Raw genomic sequence first — 24,114 nt, 5'->3', positions numbered from 1 at the left:
TAAGTATATTTAAAACCAAATACTTTTAGACTTCTACTCAAGTAGTATTTTACTGGCTTTCACTTTTACTTGAATCATTTTTACTTTTACTCAAGTATGACAATTGGGTCGTTTTTCCACACTGCATATTGGCAACATACTATTTATCACTTTCAACACATCACTTGCACACACAGCGGGTAGCTGTTATGGCTTAGAGGAGAAAATTATCCTATTGGGATTTAGTAGAATATATAAAGATGGTAAATTCTTATTACCTGTGCAGAATATAAATTGATTGATATCTTGATATCCTGTTACTGAGAGTATGGTGGCCTATGTGTTGATGAGAAAACGTTTTCACTGCAATTTTCTCAGAGACCAATTAAATGTTGTGAAGCTGAGAGGGTGATAAATAATGCCATCGAATGAATATTTTTCCTGTCACAATGTGATGTCTGCTCTGATCATCGTCAAGTGCCATTTATACATGTCTGTCTGTCTGTCTGTCTGTCTGTCTGTCTGTCTGTCTGTCTGTCTGTCTGTCTGTCTGTCTGTCTGTCTGTCTGTCTGTCTGTCTGTCTGTCTGTCTGTCTGTCTGTCTGTCTGTCTGTCTTTTCAGAAGTTCCTCCACCTGTAATTCATAACTCCATTTCAACTTGTCATGCATGCTGTGCTCCAATGTTTGTTATACACGTAAACTGGAAGCTGACACATCCCCTTGTGAAGTAACACAAGACTATTATTCTAACTGTTCCACAGTAGGCAATAATAAAATATCTAAAAGTCGCAATTGATGATCACACATCATTGTGTAGTTTGTTGAACCAATATGTGCTTACTCAGACAACAGTAAGATAATAATAACTGGCTCTTGGAGCATGGGTGAATGTTTTTCTCTCGTCTCTAATACTGCATCATAAACTCAGCAAAAAAAGAAATGTCCCTGCCTTTCAAACATTATTTGTAAAAATCCAAATAACTTCACAGATCTTCATTGTAAAGGGTATAAACACTGTTTCCCATGCTTGTTCAATGAACCATAAACAATTAATGAACATGCATCTGTGAAATGGTCGTTAAGACACTAACATCTTACAGACGGTAGGCAATTAAGGTCACAGTTATGAAAACTTAGGACACCAAAGAGGCCTTTCTACTGACTCTGAAAAACACCAAAAGAAAGATACCCAGGATCCCTGCTCATCTGCGTGAATGTGCCTTAGGCATGCTGCAAGGAGGCATGAAGACTGCAGATGTAGCCAGGGCAATAACTTGCAATGTCCGTACTGTGAGATGCCTAAGACAGTGCTACAGGGAGACAGAATGGACTGCTGAACGTCCTCGCAGTGGCAGACCACATGTAACAACACCTGCACAGGATCAGTACATACGAACATCACACCTGCGGGATAGGTATAGGATGGCAACAACATCTACCTGAGTTACACCAGGAAAGCACAATCCCTCCATCAGTGTTCAGACTGTCCGCAATAGGCTGAGAGAGGCTGGACTGAGGGCTTGTAGGCCTGTTGTGAGGCAGGTCCTCACCAAACATCACCGGCAACAACGTCGCCTATGGGCACAAATCCACCGTCGCTGGACCAGACAGGACTGGCAAAAAGTGCTCTTCACTGACGAGTCACGGTTTTGTCTCCCCAGGGGTGATGGTCGAATTTGCGTTTATCGTCGAAGGATGAGCGTTACAACCAAGGCCTGTACTCTGGAGTGGGATCGATTTGGAGGTGGAGGGTCCGTCATGGTCTGGGGCGGTGTGTCACAGCATTGCAGGCAATCTCAACACTGTGCATTACAGGAAAGACATCCTCCTCCCTCATGTGGTACCCTTCCTGTAGGCTCATCCTAACATGACCCCCTAGCATGACAATGCCACCAGCTATACTGCTCGTTCTGTAAGTGATTTCTTGCAAGACAGGAATGTCAGTGTTCTGCCATGGCCAGCAAAGAGCCCAGATCTCAATCCCATTGAGCACATCTGGGACCTGTTGGATCGGAGGGTAAGGGCTAGGGCCATTCCCCCCAGAAATGTCTGGTAATTTGCAGGTGCCTTGGAGGAAGAGTGGGGTAACATCTCACAGCAAAAACTGGCAAATCTGGTGCAGTCCATGAGGAGGAGATGCACTGCAGTACTTAATGCAGCTGGTGGCCACACCAGATACTGACTGTTACTTTTGAGTTTGACACCTCTTTGTTCAGGGACACATTATTCAATTTCTGTTAATCACATGTCTGTGGAACTTGTTCAGTTTATGTCTCAGTTGTTGAATCTTGTTATGTTCATACAATATTTACACATGTTAAGTTTGCTGAACATAAACACAGTTGACAGTGAGAGGACATTTCTTTTTTTGCTGAGTTTAGCTGTCTCATTGCCACAGCAGCTAACAAAAAGGAAGTCCAGACTTAAATCTAACCAAAGCCTGAGCAACCTGTTACCAGCCTCATGATTTAGATTAACAATGGCCAACTCCAGTATCCTGGGATCTAGCCTCTGTCAAGAAGCTGATGCATCAGTGGCTGTGTCTTCCCAGAGCGGCACTATATCTTCCATGCGTAAAACTCAGGATTACTGTAACTAGGATGGCTGTATCTTCACAGCAAGATAAGCTTTGATACTGTACTGTACATGGACATATTTTAAGAGTTCAAGCTAGCCCAAGTGTATAACCTACTGTAAGTGTATTCATACCCACGCAAAACATGTGGACTGGGAAATGTTCCGTTTAGCCTCAGAGAATAACATCGATTTATACACTGATTTGGTGAGTGAGTTTAGAAGAAGTCCAACTGTGACTATTAAAACCTACCCTAACCAGAAACAATGGATAGATAAAACTGAAAGCACCAACCACCGCATTTAACCATGTAAAGATGACCGGGAACATGGCTGAATATAAACAGTGTAGTTGTTCCCGCCCCAAGGCAATCAAACAAGCAAAGTGTCGGTATAGATACAAAGTGTAGTCACAATTCAACGGCTCTGACACGAGACGTATGTGGTACGGTCTACAGGCAATTATGGACTACAAAAAGAAAACCAGCCCCGTCACAGACACTGACGTCTTGCTTCGAGACAAACTAAACACCTTCTTTGCCCGCTTTGAGGATAATACAGTGCCACCGACATGGCCCGCTACCAAGGACTGCGGCCCCCCCTCTTCTTCTCCGGGGCCGACATAAGTAAGATATTTAAACACGTTAACCCTCGCAAGGCTGCTGGCCCAGACGGCATCCTTAGCCGCATCCTCAGAGCATGCACAGACCAGCTGGCTGGTGTGTTTATGGACATATTCAATCGCTCCCTAGCTTCAAGATGGCCACCATTGTTCCTGTACCCAAGAAGGGAAAGATAACTGAACAAAATGACTATTGCCCGGTAGCACTCACTTCTGTCATCATGAAGTGCTTTGAGAGACTAGTCAAGGATCATATCACCTCAACCTTACCTGCCACCCTAGACCCACTTCAGTTTGCATACCGCCCCAATGGTTCCACAGACGATGCAATCGCCACCCCACTGCACACCGGTGCCCTATCCCATATGGACAAGAAGAATACCTATGTAAGAATGCTGTTCATTGACTTAAGCTCAGCATTCAACCCCATAGTACCCTCCAAGCTCATCATTAAGCTTGAGACCCTGGCTCTCAACCCCAGGGGTGTCAGAAAAACAACCTCTCACTCAACGTCAACAAAACAAATCAGATGATCGTGGACTTCAGGAAACAGCAGAGGGTGCACCCCCCTATCAACATCGATGGGACAGCAGTGGAGTAAGGTGGAAAGTTGTGGGTTCCTCGGCGTACACATCACGGACAAACTCAGGAGGCTGAAGAAATTTGGCTTGTCCCCTAAAACCTTCACAAACATTTACAGATGCACAATTGAGAGCATCCTGCATGGTAGGGCAACTGCACCGCCATCAACCACAAGGCCCTCCAGAGGGTGGTGAGGTCTGCACAACACATCACTGGGGGCAAACTACCTGCTCTCCAGGACACCTACAGCTCCCAATGTCACAAGAAGGCCAAAAATATCATCAAGGACAACAACCACCCGAGCCACTGCCTGTTCACCCCGTAGCATTGGATAGAAAACACTCTGAAGTTTCTAAAACTAAAAAATAATGTCTGTGAGTATAACAGAACTGATATGGCAGGCGAAAACCTGAGGGAAAAAGGTTTTTGAGGTCACAGGCTATTTCAATGCTAGCCTATGGGAAAAAACAAATAGACAGGAACCATATTGCAGTTCCTATGGCTTCCACTAGATGTCAACAGTCTCTAGAAAGGGTTTCAGGCTTGTTTTTTGAAAAATTAACAAGTAGTTGTAGTTTTTCCAAGGTGTCCCTCATTAGAAAAGGATTCTTGTTGCATGTGTGAATGAGGTGTGCGCTCTTCGTTATTTATCTTCCCTATTGAACATACTATTTTCCGTCTTAAATTGTATTGTTTATTTAGATATTAGAGTACCTGAGGATTAATTTGAAACATCGTTTGACTTGTTTGGACAAACTTTACCTGTAACTTTTTTGATTCATTTGTATGCATGTTGAACGAGTGGATTACTGAAATCAATAGCGCCAACTAAACAGACTTTTTGGGATATAAAGAGGGACTTTATCGAACACAATGACCTTTCATTGTGTAGCTGGGACCCCTAGGATTGCAAACAGAGGAAGATCTTCAAAGGTAAGTGATTTATTTTATCGTTATTTGGGATTTTGTGATGCCTGTGCTGGTTTGAAAAGTATTTTGATGTGGGGCGCTGTCCTCAGATAGTCACATGGTATGCTTTCGCCGTAAAGCCTTTTTGAAATCTGACAACGCGGTTGGATTAACAAGAAGTGACACTTTTAAACGACGTAAGACACTTCTATTTTCATGAATGTTTAATATGACGATGTTTGTATTTTGAATTTCACACTCTGCAATTTCACCAGATGTTGTTGTAGTGGCACGCTAGCGAAACTCCGATCCCAAAGAGGTTATAACAGCTGCACCAACGTATAGGTACTCACACGACCAACGGACATGGGAACAATAACTGACAAAGACAGAGGGAACATAGGGCACATATGTAACATACTAATTAGGGGAAATGGGAACCAGGTGTGTGTAATCAGACAAGACAGTCCGGGGTTTGTAATAATGAATCCCGTTCAGTGAAGCCTAGAAAGCCGGTGACGTAGACCTCCGGATCTGGTGAACAGAATGAGCAGCAGTACCGGGGGGGTTCCGTGACAGGTAGTTGTTGGGGAATTGTTAGATTATTTATTAGATATTACTGCACTGTCGGAACTAGAGACACAAGCATTTCACTACACTCACATTAACATCTGCTAACCATGTGTATGTGACCAATATAATTTCATTTTATTTGATTTAGATTTGATTGGATATCTAAGGGTTTCAAGCTAGTATTACCATATGTTTTGTTTTGTTTTATTTGTCCTGTTATTTCCATTTAGTGATGTCATCCGTATGGTTAGGTCATGTTTGTATAAATTGATTCTGTAATGGTATAAATAATATTACCACACATAATTACAGGTGTGACATCATTCAGAATCTCGTTAATTTATGTAAAATGCACTTGACCTTTGCAGCATTATACCATTTCATTATTAAAATATTTTTTTATGTTGTCCACACTATCAAATAAATGTAGGCCGGGAACATATGGCACAACAACTTGAAAGAGACAACAGTCTGTAGGCCTACTCATTTATCTGGGATAATAGTTTATAATCTTTTGGCCATTGACTCACACAGAAGGATCCACCTGCACTGTAATTATGTAATAGTGAGTTACTCAAATTGCAGACTTGAATTTGCCATAATTCAAGAAGATAAAGGCGAAATGCTGTCATAAATCAGTTTACATTACTGGACTGGAACCACGAGGAAGGTGTACATTGTAAATTATATCAGCATGTCTAAATACAATTTGTTGCAGCAAGCATCTGGCCAAGTGGCTATAGTTTAAGGGACATAACTAATGCAGCCACCCCCATTGGGCTGTTATTTCATCAAGCAAACACTCCCGATCTGAGCATGAGCCATTATGAATCCTTGGCCTTCTAGCGTGTAAGCACCTTTTAGGTATTTGTATTTCACCTTTATTACGGAACTCTCAAAGAAATGGGGGTACAATGCGTAACTGTGGGCATCATCATTGTCACAACAATATTGTTTCTGACAGTTTCCGTGCAAGCCAGATAGGCTTGTGCTTCACGTTTCCATTGCCTATATAAATGTAATAGATCGTTTGTTGTTATTTCTCTTAAACGAACATAATTATCTGTACATAATTATTCTATTTTGGTCATTTAGGCTATAATGATTCGATTTGTGCATTTATGTCAATGTCTTTTCATGGAATACCAGTGAACATCTAAAAATACAGTCGTCATAAGAGGCACCCATGAAACAAAAGATCCTATTCCACCAGCACGCTCCAGTCTAGGGTTTATAGCTCCTCCCTGTGTGTAGCGGGTGACAGCTGGGATCGCTGTGCACTAGTAAGAAGGCTTCATCTCCAAATAGGATGACCAGCAGCTTTTGTTAGGGGACTGAGTTCGGTTGCCACGAATGGTTCGGGAACGCTCCATTGTTAATTCTTGAACGCCAGGTTGGTCCTGCTCAGCTTTCTCAAATGAGTTTTTAAAACCGCTAGGTTTCAAGTGAATTTCCGATGGATATTCCGATTTGAAGAGGTGCGTAGCCTACAAGAGCGGCATGTAACAAAAAAGCCCAAGAGGTTTAGAAAAGTAGCGTTCGCATAGTTTTTTTTATCTCTCGAAATGAGCACTGTCTGAACTGCTTTTTGAGCATTCGTTTTAATGGATTAAAGGACGAGCAATACATTTACCCCAAGGCATATCCATTCATGAGCTGAAGGTATTGTATTATGATTTTTAACCTTGGATGTGCATAATAGTAGCCTATTTCCATAGAGCCTATAAACTATAGCCTGTTTTCCAAATCACTGTAGGCTATTACAAGTGCACAACGCGTGTATAACAAGGTAGTCTAGGTCACTTCAGTAACTTTATGAAATATCTGTCTGTTGCAGTTAATCAATAACCATTCATTGGGAAAGTGTAGGATTATCTCGTAAAGATAATAGGTATTTTGGCAATTTAAATATAGAATGTTTGTGCTTAAATAAGCATTTACACGTAGCCTATTATCCAAGCTGTCACGGGTCCATTCAATATCATTTGGAAGAATTTCGACGTGCTTGTAAAGCTTCAGAAATTATAGATTATTATTGACAACTCTCCGCCAATTTTCCCCAGGTGGTGAAATCGTCTATAATTACAACGCCTGTCAATTATGGAGACAAACTCTCCCTTGCTTTTACTGTGCTGTGAACTTAGGCTAGCAGGACTCAACATTATAGTCTACTTAAATCATCTGAGCTCTCCTTCGTTGTTGGGCTCTCCATGGCTGCGCAATGAGATACAATTGTCATGTGTGAGAAGACAGACGGGCGTTTAGATTGTCCGTGTTGGCTGAACTAATATCACCTGTGTCTTTTCAAGTGGAAAATAAGGTATTTTATCGCCGCAGGTTATTTCAATGTATTGGCCTTTATCATTCTTCAACACATCATACATTATTTATTGATGTGGATTTAAATATACAGTAGCTATTTCATAAATGTATTTTCACTTTTATTTTACCACAATTGGGTCCAACTGATTTCTGACTGACATTTCTTTAACTGATGTACTGTAGATGGTTGTAGTTACACCACTTGTCTCTCTGTCTCTCTCTGCCTTTCTCTGCCTCTCTCTCTCTCTCTCTCTCTCTCTCTCTCACACGCACGCACGCGCACACACACACACACACACACACACACACACACACACACACACACACACACACACACACACACACACACACACACACACACACACACACACACACACACACACACACAGAGATAGAGATTAGGAGTGAAGCTTTGTCCACACAGGGTGTGTTTAGTGACTACAGGATTTAAGGGCCATTTCAGGGATGGTCATTGTTGTAATTCCTCCATTCGGCATCAAATATGTGTTACATGTATGTAATGTATTTTCTTTAGAAAGAGATAAAACTGGTGTGAGCAGCCATATATACTGGATGCTGAGTTTACCCATTATTTTTTACTAGGTGGGCAGGGAGGCCCCATGCAACATGCTAACACCTCAGCTCTCTCAGCCAGTTTGAATATGTCTGGGGTTGCTGTATTTACAATGGGAATCTAGTCAAGGATAAGGAATGTTTCTCAATATGTTGAAACCTCCCATTTCCTGTGTGTTTATAAAAACACAATTAGGAATTAGTGCTAAATGGCTGTGATATTTTGGGGGAATTATTTGTAAGATGGGATGGTCTTGTAAAAACATTGATAGGAAAAAGAATAGTCTATGATCCATTATTTCATGAAATCACTGGAAAAAATAATTGATGCGTTCCCATTCTCGGCACTTCCGCATGGATATATAGTGTAACAGTAAAGTTGAGATGAGATACTGTAGAGGATATGTACTATGGGTATCTCTGTGAGATATACACTACAGCATTCTTACAGTGATGGGCAAGAGTCCTGGAGCCATTTTGAAACACCTGCCATGATACATTGTTTACAAGACATACTCTGAAAGCAGATCATCCTGCCATTGATGTATGTGTACATGTGTGTCTGCCACTGTGTGGCTGACTACATTTGGAGAAAGCATTGTTTTTTCTTCAAAGCAGACAAGAGGAGAAACCAAAACACCAGCATGCATTGTGGTGCCTCTATTTGGAGCAATGCTCTGTGGGACATTTGATCTGCAGCTTCCCAACAATAGCAATGAGGTTGGCATTGTGTGTGACTGATGTGGATTTGTCACACTTGTGTGCTTGGATCCGCTGTGCAGGAGTGTAGGTTGGTATTTACATTTGTCAGTCAAGGATAGATAGACATGCTTGGTCTTGAATAATTGATCAATGGCATGCCTATGTGTAATGAGTTGAACTCAATTACTCAAAGCGAGGCCTTGTTAATCATTGTGTTCTAATTTAGTGACAATACTATAGGTCCAACAGAGTTGTCTATTTCTGCATCTTTTATGATTGTATGTTTTATTAATGTGCCAGTGTATTTTTTGTTGTTTAAACAATTTGTGTATGAGAGCATCATTAAAATCCTCACACTCGTCAACATGTGATTTATTTATGATTAACCCTTTATTTATTTATTATTTTTATTGCAGTTCTCTTTATACTTTAATCATTTAAAATTAGGCTTTCATCGCATTTTAGACGGGCTACCATAGTAGTCCACAGATAGCAAAATAATATACATTTTAATACCATAATCCTTTGGGGAAATTATATCCCATGTAGCCCATATTTAACTAGGCAAGTCAGTTAAGAACAAAATCTTATTTACAATGACAGCCTATCCCGGAAGACGCTGGGCAATAGGACAGCGCACAATGACAGCCGAAAGTGATTCAGTCTGGATTCGAACCAGGGACTGTAGTGACACCTCTTGCACTGAGATGCAGTGCCTTAGATCACTGTGACAATCAGGGGTCCAGTGGCAAGATATAGGCAAAGTTTCAATGTGACATGTGGAGGTTTAGCCTATATCTTGCCACTGGACCCCTCATGACATTGGCATCATATTTAGTGGTAAACCTCCACTCAAAGGTGAAATAGCAAAACCCATCCCATAGTATCAAACACTTGACCATTGCTCTGACAATAATATATTCAGTGAAATCCAACCCCCCCTAGCATTAACCCCCCCCAGAATCCCATTGCACTATTTATTTTTCTTGAAGTAATAGGCCTTGTAAAATTCCCTTCCCTTAGGCTTGTTAAATTAACATAATGGAGGTCCTTATTAGTGTCAGAATAGCCAAGGATGTACAGTATGGAGCTGATTTTTGACAGAACCTCTTAAGCCAATGGCTGAATTGGCAGAGTGCCTTTTGACATGCTCACTGTTGCTCTTAAGCAATACTTTGTTCATAGAAATTAACACAATTAAATTGTGATTGGCAATCCTAGGAGGAGAGTTGATGTAGCCGACCTGCCTGTGTTTCATAGAAGTTATCAGAGATGATCCACCTCTCTGGGATATGTGTTTGCAAACACAGTATAAACTGGCTGAGATAGACAAGTGTTGATAAGGCGCCTAATCTGATGCCAGACAACACAGTTTATAGTATGTACAGTTGAAGTTTACATACACCTTAACATTTAAACTCATTTTTTCATAAATCCTGACATTTAATCCTTTTAAATATTCCCTGTCTTTGGTCAGTTAGGATCAACACTTTATTTTAGGAATGTGAAATGTCAGAATAATAGTAGAGAGAAAGATTTATTTCAGCTTTAAATTTCTTTCATCACATTCCCAGTGGGTCAGAAGTTTACATACACTCAATTAGTATTTGGTAGCATTGCCTTTAAATTGTTTAACTTGGGTCAAACGTTTCGGGTAGCCTTCTACAATCTTCCCACAATAAGTTGGGTCAAATTGGCCCATTCCTCTTCACAGAGCTGGTGTAACTGAGGCTGGTTTGTAGGCCTCCTTGCTCACATACGCTTTTTCAGTTCTGCCCACAAATTTTCTATGGGATTGAGGTCAGGGCTTTGTTGTCCTTAAGCCATTTTGCCACAACTTTGGAAGTATGTTTGGGGTCATTGTCCATTTGGAAGACCCATTTGTGACCAAGCTTTAACTGATGTCTTGAGATACACCTCCAATTGACTCAAATGATGTCAATTTGCCTATTAGAAGCTTCTAAAACAATGACATAATTTTGGGGAATTTTCCAAGCTGTTTAAAGGCAGTTAACTTAGTGTATGTAAACTTCTGACCCACTGGAATTGTGATACAGTGAATTATAAGTGAAATAATCTGTCTGTAAACAATTGTTGGAAAAATTACTCTTGTCATGCACAAAGTAGATGTCCTAACTGACTTGCCAAAACTATAGATTGTTTACAAGAAATGTGTGGAGTGGTTGAAAAATGACTTTTAATGACTCCAACCTAAGTGTATGTAAACTTCCGACTTCAACTGTAAATAGTTAAATGTGTACTGTACTTATACAGGTGAGTGACCATGAGTCACAAACGGCACTCGCTGTGAACACTCATTATAAACAACGGTGGCTTCCGGTTGTGTTTAGCTCATTGGGTGCTCATGAGGTGTGCATCGATGCTTGCATAGGACTACATGGATGCTCTACAGCAGCTTGTCCTGGGAGAGTTCCATGACACTGTGTTGACGGGGTGCTTGTTGTGTGCTTTGCAGGCCCTCCTTCCACCTTCTGTGCCTCGGTGTGTGGCAGTGTATCACAGAGAGGAGCGTGCATCTATCCCCCTCCCTAGGCCCATCTCGATTGGCACTGCATTTCTCATCTATTAATCATTGAGGCTGCTCTCTTATTCGGTTGCCATAGTTTCAGGGCCTGATACGGTGTTGGGGTGCCCAGAGAAGGCCTGGAGAGATTTCAGGGCAGCACTCGGATCAGCACTCTCCATGGGTGTCTGCTTGAAAAGGCTAAATGGTTTCTACTTTCATCTCACAGCGGTGCGCTCCCTCTATAGAAGGAGGAAGAAAATGTAAGGAGGCTTTCACAGTAGGCCTTATCCCTGGAATCATGTGTCTTTCACTGAAGAGGCTGATGCTACTGTATGTTTACTGGTGACAATATGGGTCTTATTGTCCTCCTGGGTTTGCAATGGGTGATCTGAGAGATAGAATTGGCCTCCATTATTACACAGAATGTGTTTGGAGAGATTAATTTTGTTGTCTGGTTTAAGAAAACAAACCGTAGAGAATTTGTAGAAGATGGCATCACTCTCCACCAAGAAAGATATCAGTATGTTGAGGCTACCAGTGTGTTGAGCATTTGTTTTTCGTTCCTCTAAGATGGTCTTTCTTGGCCGTGTTGTACCTCCCAAATGAGTCTGTAATCTCTGTTTACTCTTGTAAATGTTTAATGTGGCCATATTGTTGCTGTATCATATTAAACTTTGCCTATTTTCAGGGGAACTAGTGGGCAAAGCCCTCTAATCATGGGACTTTCTTCTTGGCCTTTCATGTGGGCCACATTAAGAAGAAAGAACCCTGTCATTGTTAGTGCCATTGGGATGTAATCCAAGCCTGGGTGATTTAGACACTGCAATTCTCTCATCTGGGTGACCTTTCTGGAGGGAATCCTACCATGGGTTTATAATGGAGAATTGGCCTGTTTGCTCAATTTACCCATGCAGACGTTTTATGGCTTTAAAGTGATATGATTGTAGACTCAGTGACATGATTTGTTTAGGTGCAGGTGACTGGCGAGGGGGCAGGGCTTGTGGACTATTGTTAATCTGTTATTTATGTGGAGAAATGCACTGTGTAAAGTGCTATGTGAGGGATGCTGCTCTGAGGCAAGGTCTATCTCGAAAGCTTTTATCAAAGTACACCCGTGGTTAGTAAGTGTTATTTAATAGAGCAAATGTCATTTCTAATGCCCTCCCAAGTCATGTAACCCTTCAGACGATGACAGATTTTTTGCAATAGTGCTTTATGAGGTACAGTATTTCAAAATTCCTTATTTTACCTATATGAAAGCAATCTCATCAATTGACGGCTTTTACACGTTAGTTTCTTTAAAGATAAATCAAATTGACATATATTTTTCATTAGCTCTAAGTAAGGGATGTTACTACAGACATACAAGAAAGAAGGATCAGTCACTGTTGCTGGCTACACATTTTTTTTTTAAATAGTCTTTTTCCATTTCTGAATCCAATCAGGACAAGAAAGTGAACAATAATACCTCTGTGTGTACATTTATGACATACCTAATGAACAAATTGCAGTCAATGTTGCGTGGTCGTGTGGCTGGTAGGAGACGCACACGACCACAGGGCCCCCAGTGTTTCAGCACTCCTGCCTATCCATCAGCTCAGGTGGACCGGTGGGCTGGGAACACTTATCATCACTCTCATAGAGGCCACACAATGTCCCCCTTGCTCACATTTCACTCAACCCTGATTAAATGTATGGCAGCGGATGCTGCATTGTTCCATGCATAGTGATGTGTTCATTATCTAAATTCTCATCTTATTAGGCAAGCAGCACAAGGTTAGTGTGTGCAGGCGGAGGAATAAGCTGTTATTATGAGGCATGTTGCTGTGATTGAGCTCTACATTTTATTGAGAAATGCACAAACAGTATTCACAACACTGTTGACGACTACCATACTTTTACTATGCATTTCAGATGAATGTGAATGCTCTGGCTGCCAACTTGGCTCTTTATTGATTATGCTGCTAAGGTAATTGAACACTTGATTATTTAATTGCGTTTGGAGACCGTATTAAGATGCATGGCCCTGTTCTCAGGTGCAGCAGTCTCTGAGAATATGGTTTGACTTCACAAATGCAGGTTTTTCATGAATCTTGTTCTGGAGGCAGCTCTGCAGAACGGTCACTAGCTGGCACAGTCACAAAGTCATAAAATCTGATTTAAACCTAACCTTAACCCTAACCTTAACCGCACAGCTAACCCTGATGCTTAACCCTAACTTTAAATGAAGACCTAAAAGCACATTTTTATTGCCATGAATTTTTACAATTTAACCAATTTTGACATTGCAGTTGGCCTAAGGATAAATCACTCAGTTCTGCCTCCAGGACAAGACTCGTGACAATAAGCATCGGCACGCTTCACAAACAGTCTGAGAATCTGTTAGAGCATCCTCCCATTTGTTTTCTTCCGCATCCCATTTTTTTATGAGATCAAACAGGTTCCTCAATGACTGTCCATTTTAAGTAGGTAGGTAATTATGAAAAATTACCATCAGCAATTCATTAGTCACCCCCTCTTAAGTTTCGGTTGGCTCCCCTGTCAGTCGGTTAGTGCACGTGAGCTAATGCAAGGTAACCAGAGAGGAAGGGAGGAGACAATCTACAGGCAGCACAGCACAGCTCCTGTTCATCATCTGACCTACATAAGAGAAGGATCCTCTGGTACTGTTGTTTCTGGAACAGTATTTCTTTCTACCTGACTTTGATCTCCACTCCTCTCAGGGTGATGCTGTGTGGATTTATTTCCCTCTGTAGGCCCATTGAGGTGCAGCCTTACTGCCTGCGTCCATACTGGGCCTATGTCCCAGTGCCAGCTAGCCAGCTAACTAAATTCCCCTGCATGGTGTATGTAGACACTATCTAAAGCAAACACTATTTAATGTGGCCTCGGTAGATAAGATGGGTCATTGCTGTTAAATGGTGGCGCCGTTGTGTAATCACTCAATTCTCACACTAACAGGTGAATGGCTTAATGTGACCTTGTGTTATACAGGCTGGCTGCTCCTGACTGTGGTTGAGTCAGGAGCTGTAGAAAAGGTTATGTTGTTGAATCAGGGTTTCAGTTTCAATATGTTGTTTGTGCAAGAATCACTTCATGACATTCGATGAAAGCGGAGATCAATTGAGTTAGTGATTTCAACAACTTTTTCAAAAAATCATCTGCTTAACAACTACCTCAGGAAAATCAGAACTCATGGTAGTGCCAACTACAGTATCTCTTAGGGATGGCTGTGATTGTTCCAGAGTAACAGACAACCAGATTAAATACCCAAGGACCCCATATTTCTTAGCTCCACCATGAGTATAGTAATACGGTGTGATTTTTCTATCCAAAGTGCTCATTGCTTTCCCTTAAGGCAATGTCTACAGTTATTACTGCATCACGGTAATTTCCATGGCTATAATGTTGGACTAATTGATAGAGTAAATACTACAGCTGCATCGCTCTAAAATATTTCCTGAATGGAAGTATGAATGGAGCATGGCTCTATTCTTTCCCCACTGTACAATTCCCCACACAGTTTTAGTTCCTAATTCTTCACGCCACCATATTGAAATTGAAGAGAGGTTGCGGTTGGAGGAATATTGATTTTAGCCAATCGAATGTTAGCAGAATCTTGGGTGCTTTTTATAGCCATTAGTAATGATTATTTATTCACGTGGACGCATTGTATTACATCTTGGAGGTTATTGAGCGGACACAGAGATACTAATCAATGAAAGCATTAATACTCCTGTTTGTCCTGTACTCTCAAACAACTGCCTCCCTCCCCCAGAGTCAAAAGCTTTGACAAAGAACTCATGTTGTTCTAATGGGCCAATGTGTTTGATTCATCGTCATGAGGGTTGGTCATAAGAACGGCCTTGCCCTAGTTGCCAATAAGATTGGCAAGAAGAGATCGGCCCAAGAGGCGGTTATTATTCAGAAGGCATGAGTCGAGAAAAAAGGGCCTAACATAGAATAATTAAGGTGGAGTCACATTTTACTTGAAAAACCATCGCAAACTACCCGGGGAATAGATATACTGTACGTGTGTCTTCGTATTGGATAACATGGATATAGAACTGAATCCTCAGTCTCTAGAGTTGGGCCCTGATGTTTGACTAGATACCAGAGAATGCTAGTGATAACATAAGCCTTTTATGGCATTGTGACGGTTGAAACTCAAGATGGCAAACCCGGTTATAAAACAGTTGTTGTTGCTGTTTTGCTTAAGTGCCCTTTGGGTGGGTTATGGCATGGTCTGTGTATGTGAGCCACTCTGGTGTCTAATGGGCAGGGCATGGCGTATAAAGTATCTGTTGGACATGTACTGTGGGTCAGATATCCTAGTGGTCAGATGAGTGGCTGATCCTGTGGAAGACAGAGTGATTAGGTTTCCTTCGTGTTGTTGGGGTCCGATGTCTGCTAGAACTCCTCAATCGGTGCCATGTTTGACTATCACATGTATGCGGTATATGAAATGGTGTATCCTACATGTGATATGATGAACAATGGAACTACAACTTGATTAAAGTTCTCCATTTCAGGTTATGTTTCCACCCACCCCATAGGTGAGAATGTAAACTAGAAGTTGATCATAATAACCTATTCACCAAACTCCCCCCCCAAAACAGATCAAATGAATAGATAAGACAAATAGGCCCATGTTGTGTATAGGGTCAACAACATGATATTTCCTGTGTTCAGGATATGGATGCTGTTTGATGTGGTGGATATATTTTTGTGTCAGAGGATTGATATGATAGAGAATCAGAACAAGGTGGTGGTATTGCATTCACCTTTACATTCTCAAGTGTGGATAAGGAATGGCATCGTTACGTAAAGAGATCTCCATGATTATGCCTGGCCTCTCAGTGCACAGTATGATAGGTAGTTCTTTGGGTGTGTGTGTGTGTGTGTGTGTGTGTGTGTGTGTGTGTGTGTGTGTGTGTGTGTGTGTGTGTGTGTGTGTGTGTGTGTGTGTGTGTGTGTTGTCTGTGTGTGTGTGTGTTGTCTGTGAACCAACAGTGCTTGCATCCTATGCATACAGCAGCAGGGCACACAAGCGCTCATTGTACACTTCAAATAGCAGTGCTTGAGTACAGACAGTTTTGTCCCAGTGGAGATCTGTCAAGGTTATACGTTATTCCACAGTTTTCATATGGTAATCATTTCTGGACTTTTCAAATGGAGTTGTTTTAATGAAAGTAGTCGTTCATTGTATGCTCCTTAATGGAATGTGACAGCCTGTACTGTTTAGGTGGCTTAATTGGCCCTCCATAGAGATTGAAGGGTAGAAAGGTGAAAGGAAGAGGAGCCTTCCTTATAACACAGCCAACACGCTTCACTGGCATTTCTAGTTAGTATAAAACCCATTGTTTTATTGGCAAACACAGAACAATAGACGGATGCACTGAACTTCCCTCTTTTAATGAGGACATTGTCAAGAACTATCATCATTATAATGACATTTCTGTTGATTTCCTATTTACTGTATACAGTAGCCATCACAATGACGGGGTTGAGGAATATTTCTGAATTCGTTTTTTTGTTGTTGCCGGTTACAAATGTTTGTCTGTGTGCTTCATCCAGTGAGACATCAGCTGTTTATGTGAGATTTTCGAATCATTGTTATTAAGTCCTATTTTCCTGGAACCGAGAACACCGATTGACCCCGGTAGGTTTTTGTTTATGTGTAACGTGCAATGAGTGAAGAGGTGCAGAGAGCGCAGAGAGCAAAAGGATGTGGGGAAAAACACGCTTTAATGTCCAGGAAAAATAACATGAACAAAAGTAGGAAAACAAATGAACAGAAATATAAACGGACAGCGCGAAACCCAAAATGCAAACAAAATACACTCTAACACAAAACAGACGAACAAGCCCGCACGAAACAGAAGCGGGCTGAACAAACTTAAATAACCCCACCCTAACAACCAAACAAGAAACAGGTGATACCAATTAGACAAAACCAAACGAACACAGAACAAAGGATCGGTGATAGCTAGTAGACCGGCGACGACGACCGCCGAGCGCCACCCGAACAAGAAGGGGAGTCACCTTCGGTAATATTCGTGACAGTACCCCCCCCTGACGCGTAGCTCCCGCTGCGCGACCGGGGGGCCGAGGCGCCTGGCGATCCGGACGGAGGAGATGGAACTCTCTCAACATAGATGGATCTAGAATATCCCCCACCGGAACCCAGCACCTCTCCTCCGGACCGTACCCCTCCCAGTCAACGAGGTACTGCAAGCCCCTCACCCGGCGTCTCGAGTCCAGAATAGCTCGTATAGTGTACGCCGGGGACCCCTTGATGTCCAGAGGGGGCGGAGGGACCTCCGGAACCTCACCTTCCTGCATGGGACCAGCTACCACCGGCCTGAGAAGAGACACATGAAACGAGGGGTTAATACGATAATACGAAGGAAGTAATAATCGATAACAAACCTTGTTTATTCTCCTCAGGACTTTAAATGGCCCTATACACTGCGGACCCAGCTTCCGGCAGGGCAAGCGGAGGGGCAGGTTTCGGGTCGAGAGCCAGACCCTGTCCCCAGGTGCAAACACGGGGTTGACGGTCAAGCGCTCAGGTGCAAACACTGCGGTGACGGTCAAGCGCTCTTCTTCTGCCTAACACTCGCTTGGCGTAATGACTCTTGGACAGCCCTCCAGGTCTCCTTATAGCGCTGCACCCACTCCTCCACCGCAGGAGCCTCAGTCTGGCTCTGATGACAAGGTGCCAGGACCGGCTGGTACCCCAACACGCACTCAAATGGTGACATGTTGGTAGAGGAGTGGCTTAGTGAGTTCTGGGCCATTTCTGCCCAGGGAATGTATCTCGCCCACTCCCCTGGCCGGTCCTGGCAATACGACCACAGAAACCTACCCACCTCCTGGTTCACTCTCTCCACCTGCCCATTACTTTCCGGGTGATACCCTGATGTCAGGCTGACCGAGACCCCCAGACGTTCCATAAATGCCCTCCATACACGGGAGGTAAACTGGGGGCCTCGATCAGAAACTATATCCTCGGGCACCCCGTAGTGCCGGAAGACATGGGTGAAAAGAGCTTCCGCAGTCTGTAGGGCCGTGTGGAGACCGGGCAATGGGATAAGACGGCAGGACTTAGAGAACCGATCCACAACGACCAGGATCGTTGTGTTACCCTGAGAGGGGGGAAGGTCAGTAAGAAAATCCACCGATAGATGGGTCCACGGCCATTGTGGAATGGGGAGAGGTTGTAATTTACCTCGTGGCAGATGCCTAGGAGCCTTACTCTGGGCGCACACCGAACAGGAGAAGACATAGAATCGCACATCCCTCACCAAAGTGGACCACCAGTACTTCCTCCGAAGACATCGCACTGTCCTAGAAATACCTGGGTGACCCGACGAGGGTAGACTATGAGTCCATCGAATCAATTGATCACGAACAGCGAGCGGCACGTACCTACGACCCTCCGGACACTGTGGAGGCGCAGGTTCCTCCCTTAGCGCCCGCTCGATGTCCGCGTCCACCTCCCATACTACTGGTGCCACAATGATGGGAGTAGGATCGATGGACCTGTCCTCAGTGTCATAGAGTCGTGACAGCGCGTCGGCCTTAGTGTTGAGGGAACCTGGTCGATACGAGATAGTAAAACGAAATCTGGTGAAATACATGGCCCACCTCGCCTGACGAGGATTCAGTCTCCTAGCTGATCGGATATACTCCAGGTTACGGTGGTCAGTCCAGATAAGGAAAAGGTGCTTAGCCCCCTCAAGCCAGTGTCTCCACACCTTCAGGGCGTCAACCATAGCCAACAACTCCCTGTCCCCCACATCATAATTCCACTCCGCTGGCCCGAGCTTCTTAGAAAAAAAGGCACAGGGGCGGAGCTTCGGTGGCGCACCCGAACGCTGTGAGAGCACCGCTCCAACCCCAGCCTCGGATGCGTCCACCTCTACTATAAACGCCAAAGAAGGGTCCGGATGCGCCAACACCGGCGCCTCAGTAAACATCGCCTTCAACCTACGAAAAGCTCCGTCCGCCTCTGCTGACCACTGCAAACGCACCGGCCCCCCCTTCAGCAGTGAGGTAATAGGAGCTGCTACCTGACCAAAACCCCGGATAAACCTCCGGTAGTAATTGGCAAACCCTAAGAACCGCTGCACCTTCTTTACCGTGGTCGGAGTCGGCCAATTACGCACGGCTTTTACGCGGTCACCCTCCATTACCAACCCAGAGCTGGAAATGCGATAACCCAGGAAGGAAACTGATCGTTTAGAAAACTCACATTTCTCCGCCTTCACGTACAGGTCATGGCCAGATGGAGTAGCTAAATGCAGTTTTCCATTCATCTCCCTCCCGAATACGAACCAGATTATACGCACTCCTGAGATCCAGTTTCGTGAAGAACTGCGCTCCGTGAAATGATTCAATGAAGCAATGAGAGGTAGTGGGTAACCCACCGTGATGGAATTTAGACCTCTATAATCAATACACGGACGCAAACCACCATCCTTTTTCTTCACAAAAAAGAAACTGGAGGAGACAGGTGACATGGAGGGCCGAATGTACCCCTGTCCCAGAGCCTCGGTGATATATGTTTCCATAGCCACCTTCTCCTCCTGGGATAAAGGATACACATGACTCCTGGGGAGTGCAGCGTTTACCTGGAGGTTTATCACGCAATCCCCCTGACGATGGTGTGGTAATTGGGTCGCCTTCTTTTTACTGAAAGCGATAGCCAAATCGACATACTCAGCTGGAATGCGCATGGTGGAAACCTGGTCTGGACTCTCCACCGTTGTTGCACCGATGGAAACCCCTACACACCAGCCTGAGCACTCATCAGACCACCCCTGGAGAGTTCCCTGTTTCCACGAAATCGTAGGATTGTGAATAGCTAGCCAGGGAATCCCCAGCACCACCGGAAACGCAGGTGAATCGATAAGGAACAGACTAATTCGCTCCTTGTGATTCCCCTGCGTAATCATCTCCAACGGAATTGTGGCTTTCCTCACCAGCCCTGACCCTAATGGTCGACTATCTAAAGAGTGCACAGGAAAACTTTACTAATGGAATCCTCAACCTCTGAGCGAGTCCGCAATCTATAAAGTTCCCAGCTGCACCTGAATCTACCAGTGCCTTATGCTTGAGAGAGGGAGAATAATTAAGGAAACAAATGAATAAGAACATGTGACCAACAGGAAACTCTGGGAGAGTGTGGTGCTTACTCACCTGAGGTGACCGAGGAGTGTTCTGCCTGCCTTCTCGACTCCCAGATGAATTCCTCCAGCACCGACCAGACGTGTGCCCTCTCCGGCCACAACTGGTACAGGAGGAGCCTCCTCCTCTGATCTCCCTAGACGCGGAACCTCCTAGCTCCATCGGGATAGAAGCGGGAGGGTCAGGAGGTAGAACTGACAGGACCCTTTCAGAACGTCCGCGAGCAGCAAGCAGATGGTCCAACCGGATCGACAGGTCTATCAGTCCATCCAGGCTGAGTGTAGTGTCCCGACAAGCCAGCTCCCTGCGAACATCCTCTCTCAGGCTACACTGGTAATGGTCTATCAGGGCCCTGTCGTTCCACCCTGCTCCAGCGGCCAAGGTCCGGAACTCCAGCGCGAAGTCCTGCGCGCTCCTCGTCCCCTGCCTGAGATGGAACAACCTCTCACCCGCCGCTCGACCCTCTGGAGGGTGATCGAACACGGCCCGGAAACGGCGGGTGAATGCCCTTCGCTGAGTCGGGCCCGTTCCAGACCGCATTGGCCCACTCAAGGGCTCTACCCGTAAGGCATGTGATGAGGACACATACGCTCTCCTCGTTCCGAGGGAGCCGGCCGAACGGTGGCCAGGTAGAGTTCTAGTTGAAGCAGGAATCCCTGGCACCCCGTCGCTGCTCCATCGTACTCCCTCGGAGGCGCTGGAACCGGATCCCGATGGGGGAGATGGTAGACGTGCTGGTGGGAGGGTCGGTGGGGTAGTAGGGAGACCATTCCTCTCCCAACGATCCATCCTCTCCATCATTTGATCCATTGCTGATCCGAGGCGATGGAGGATGGACGTGTGATGAAGGACTCTCTCCTCCATCGTGGGAAGAGGAGTGGTCGCTGCTCCTGCTGACTCCATATTAAGGTGCGGGTTTCTGTAACGTGCAATGAGTGAAGAGGTGTGGAGTCAGACGCAGAGAGCAAAAGGATGTGGGGAAAAACAAGCTTTAATGTCCAGGAAAAATAACATGAACAAAAGTAGGAAAACAAATGAACAGAAATATAAACGGACAGCGCGAAACCCAAAATGCAAACAAAATACACTCTAACACAAAACAGACGAACAAGCCCGCACGAAACAGAAGCGGGCTGAACAAACTTAAATAACCCCACCCTAACAACCAAACAAGAACAGGTGATACCAATTAGACAAAACCAAACGAACACAGAACAAAGGTCGGTGATAGCTAGAACAAAGATCGGTGATAGCTAGTAGACCGGCGACGACGACCGCCGAGCGCCACCCGAAAAAGAAGGGGAGTCACCTTCGGTAATATTCGTGACATTATGACACCAAGTCCTAAGTGGATGTGGTTATTGTCGTTGCATGTCTATGCCAGATTAAAGCTATCTTTGCTGCAGAGACCAAGTTAAAAGGCGTGGTGCAAGGCCACAGGAAGCAAGACCTTCCCAGACCTTGCTGAATAGAAAGGTTTTCCTTTATTTGACTTGGTGGCACCAAATCTCTGTAGCTATTTTAAAGTGATGCTCTGGAACTTTTGTTTAATTTCAACCAGTAGTTTTGGAATTGGTCTCTGTTTTTAGTGTACTACATCATTCAATTGTGAACTATGTCATCCATTTCGTATGTTACCTCCTGCAAATGTACCTTTTCTGGGCAATTTGATTAATATGTTATGAATCCAATTCGTACAATACTGTATGTTACTCATTTCTTGTGCTTAAGATCTCGGACTTCGTTTTTAAGGCACCCTGAACTTCCCGTGCTGTGGGAACATTGAGTCATTGATCTATAGCAGCCCGCTCTGACTGTGGGGATCGACAAAGTGGTGGTTTCACCTTCATATTACAGGTCAATATGAAAGTACATCATGGGAAAAACTTTTAGATTACACCCTTAACCAGGAGTGAAAGTAGATTTAATTTCTTACCGGTACGGGATACCCAAGTTTGAGCACACATTTGTTTTTAATACTACATAACGTACACGGTAGCCTACTCTGCTGACACTGACAAACAAATCAATAAAAAAGACGTTGTCCATATAATTGGTCTTCGAAAAGGGCACACAAAAATAAAATACGATGTCTATCTAACCTGGAGGAGGAAATTATTATCCAAAACAAACAAAAGTGACACTGACCCAATAATAAAGTCTGCATATGCACACTCATCGGAATATGGCCAATGTTCTCCGCTGGTGCCAGTAAGATAGGCTACTGTTTGCTCAATTAAGATTGGAGTCTTTTCATTGTTATCTCTTTAAAGCAATAGCCATTTGCTTACCAAACTGTTTTTTCCCCCAGTTGTATTTTGAAATATTGCGATATGCCTGGCTGGGTCGCTCTGCTTTTCACTGACAGTCGCAACTCAACAATCATCTATTTGGTATTTGCAGCGCGCGCTGCCCAAATTGTGGGCCCTTTCCGACAGTAGGCTATGCGATTTTAAAACAATCCACAGCTTTCTTTTTAAGAAGTTAATGATCCTCTGTGCCAAATCATGCTTTCTGATGTAGTGGCCTATTTTGAATAATTGTATTTATTTATGTATATACGGGAGTAAGCTAATTAGGATATCTCATTTTGGCAATTTAGTTCAAATTACTTTAGGGAAAGCTTAGCTTCCCCTAGCCTTATGGACACGCCACCTCCCCCCTTTAATGTGGCATAAACACAACCAGTCATGACGTTTTCATCTGATTGTCAAACAATCACTTAACAAAGGCGCTCCTGTAGGCTACCCGTCCACTCACAAAATCATTTCACCGTCCAAACCACAACAGTGCACTGTGCACCGGCCTTTTGATTAAAGGAAAGAGACATCTGTTAACAAACACCAACGTGTATTGTAATTACATTATGTGATTGTCATTAGGCTTACCACTCGGTTTCCAGTCAATTCGCAAATGTTTCATATGGCTGACATAGAGAAATATTAAATAATGGTCTAATAGCCTATAGTTTATTGGGCGTGTTGTATTAATTATGATAGGCTCACGTTTTACTGGCATACCCCCACTATTTATTTTGCCGGGACGCCATACCGGACCGTACCACCTTACTTTCACCCCTGCCCTTAACTTCACAGAGCCCTGTCAACCTTTTCACTCAAGAACTCGCTAATCTCCACATGAGAAGATCATGTTGAATTAGACACTCTGAATCTGCATAACTCCTCTGGCTTATATTGTTGCAAAATTCAGGTCGGTATTTCTCTGGCGTGTTGACTAAAAGAAGGATAAAATTCTCACTGACTGACCAGTGGTGCATTAAATAGCCTGCCTGAGCACGGTTGATTATGAATAACAAAACTGTATGTGTGTCACTCACCATGAAGATAATTATTTTTCACCAATTGTTTTTGCATCTCTGAGATTTAAAAGGGAGAGGAGAACGTTTTTGTAATGACTTTTGCCGATGTTTATTTTCCTCAGAGTGGTGCACACAGGTCTGGAGTGTGGTATAGTTTGGGATGATGTTACTGGTGTGAGTTAGTACCAGCGACAGTTCCACAGTGGGAAGCCAGCTCTGGTGGGGAGACCTCATGT

General features: G+C 43.8%; 1 protein-coding gene across 6 annotated transcripts in view; it reads left to right on the top strand.

Annotated features, from left to right (window-relative positions):
- The first annotated feature begins 6,508 nt into the window (after positions 1–6,508).
- LOC109895597 (semaphorin-6A) overlaps positions 6,509–24,114 on the top strand; it is a 92,573-nt gene continuing 74,967 nt past the window's right edge. For 3 of the 6 annotated variants that reach the window (XM_031830453.1, XM_031830452.1, XM_031830450.1), the window contains exon 1: positions 6,510–6,633. The gene's annotated coding sequence lies outside the window, so the exon portion shown is untranslated. Of the gene's footprint in view, positions 6,903–24,114 lie in introns of all 6 variants that reach the window. The other 3 variants (XM_020489431.2, XM_031830451.1, XM_020489430.2) reach the window with 2 other exon arrangements.

This window comes from Oncorhynchus kisutch, linkage group LG8 (assembly GCF_002021735.2).
Source record: "Oncorhynchus kisutch isolate 150728-3 linkage group LG8, Okis_V2, whole genome shotgun sequence".
Taxonomy (NCBI): Eukaryota; Metazoa; Chordata; class Actinopteri; order Salmoniformes; family Salmonidae; genus Oncorhynchus; species Oncorhynchus kisutch.
Note: the sequence above shows the minus strand (reverse complement) of the source record. Positions and strands in the feature narration are given on the sequence as shown.